The following is a 1975-nucleotide window of genomic DNA, read 5'->3' as shown; positions in this document are numbered from 1 at the left end:
TAAAAAAGCATATACACTACTCCGATTTTTTACACTAATTCAAGATGAAGCTTGACTGACATGCACAGCTAACATTGGAATAACTTTAATCTGACTAAAGTCTTGTACAGGCAACACACCAGTTTCTGAAGCCACTGTTGTTAATCTCTTGATTCATATTGACTTAAGCACACTTGACATCAACTGCATCAAGATGTGACATTTTATAAGAAAAAAAATAAATAAAACATTTAACATGGAAAAATATTTTTTGGTATTTTCAGAAAGAAACGTTGGCTTTTGAATAAAAGCTTCCATACTAGATAATTGTAACAAAAAAAATCTATAGAAGAGGAATATAAGGGTTTAACATTAATTCCATATTTTTTAAGCCAAATATATATGTGCTAAAGAAAGGAAAAGATATATTAATGTGTGCCATTTAATATTATTATTAAAATTGTACTGTACAACCTATTATGGAACATTTGGTATTATACGAAGTACAACTTACGTTTGCATTCAAACAATTTTTTCCACATTCAATTTTCTTGTGTATAATTGAGTTAATTTTAAACAAAACCGGTTGTTTAATCAATTTTACAGCTGTCCACAAAGTATCTTTTTGTAATATTGCTCTGCAATCATGTATATAACGTGGGACATAAAGTAAAGCTTCAGAAGTGTGTCAAGCATGCTTTTTAAAGGTGCATTTAATCTTTAAAAATGTAATATTTTCCTAAAATGTGTTATCCATTGTTTTTGTCCTTTTTCTTAAAACAAATGTTTGAACCACTTTACATTGACCAACTTTCAGATAACTCCAGCAGTCCTAGTCACTTTACTTTATGATGTTTGTTGTGCTTTTCGGGGAACGTCTATCAGAAATAGAAATGAAATGACTTGCATACTTTGTTATTTCAAAGAAAATACAGTAACTGCAAAGAAATGCAAGGAACCAGAATATTTTTTCTTATTTGGAACTAGCGCACTCAATGTTTCAAAGTTCACTGAAGAATGAATGCACCTATAAAATTGTGATTTTTTTTTTTGTATTACAAAATGCAGAAACGCATCTCTTTGCCATGAACATATTCAGTTTTTTTTTTTCTTTTACTACTACAGTAATTAAAGTGTTTTTGCAAAAGACTGAAAACATATAGTAAATTCCTGGTTTGATAACATTTAAGGATTTAATTGATTCTGTTTGTAATACTATTATTATAATATAATATTACAATCTTCAATACAAAGAAGTACTTTATGCCAACATTGAAGTTGATGAAGTCTAATTAAAATAGGAAATCAATTATTACCATGCCGTGTCCTGTAGAGCCAAAATCCTCAGGGTTTCTTCAGGTGCTTTCTAATAGTATCTTATAGTTTATTTGATAGTGTTTGCCTAATATGTCAGAACCAAACTAACTTATATGTAGTAGTCCAGTTTCAAGCTTAAGGGTGAAAGAGCAGAGAGTCACTGGTCTTGCTTTGTTTATCGCAGTTTGGTGCTAAACAAGTAGTTTAACTTGGTTTATTAGACAACTGTAGTGATGGGCGAATTTATTCGCCAGGCGCTAATTTGCGCCGAATTTGCGCGTTTCGCCGCCAGCGAATAAATTCGTGAAACGCCCGCGAAAATTTGCGGCAAAAATTCGAAAAAACTAGACGCCGGCGCCGTTTCGCGAATTTTTCGCCGTTTCGCGAAATTCGCAAATTTTTCGGCGAAACGACGCAAATTCGCCCATCACTTTACAACTGTGTATTGTTTCCATCAAAAATGAAAAGGAGTATATTTTGTATTGTGATGGACAACATTTCTCTGAATCGTTTCATTGTTATTCAACTATTTAAACACCATTTGGAAGGATTATAATGGATTTTACTGGCGAGTTAACATTGGCAGTGTAATAAATACACTGTGAAACATCCAATACCTTCAGAAATGCCTGAGACATTTCAAGTGTTTTTAGGATGGCCAGATGATAACATGTTTGTT

The 1975-nt window shown here is 32.1% G+C and overlaps 1 protein-coding gene across 3 annotated transcripts in view; it reads left to right on the top strand.

Moving 5' to 3' along the window:
• The window catches only part of gria2.S (glutamate receptor, ionotropic, AMPA 2 S homeolog), a 112900-nt gene extending 111606 nt beyond the window's left edge, over positions 1-1294 (top strand). For all 3 annotated transcript variants that reach the window (XM_041572465.1, XM_041572452.1, XM_041572469.1), the window contains one exon: positions 1-1294. This exon is cut by the window's left edge and continues 345 nt beyond it. The gene's annotated coding sequence lies outside the window, so the exon portion shown is untranslated.
• The last annotated feature ends 681 nt before the right edge of the window (positions 1295-1975 follow it).

Source organism: Xenopus laevis, chromosome 1S, assembly GCF_017654675.1.
Source record: "Xenopus laevis strain J_2021 chromosome 1S, Xenopus_laevis_v10.1, whole genome shotgun sequence".
NCBI classification, from domain to species: Eukaryota; Metazoa; Chordata; class Amphibia; order Anura; family Pipidae; genus Xenopus; species Xenopus laevis.
This window is presented reverse-complemented; position numbering and strand designations above follow the sequence as displayed.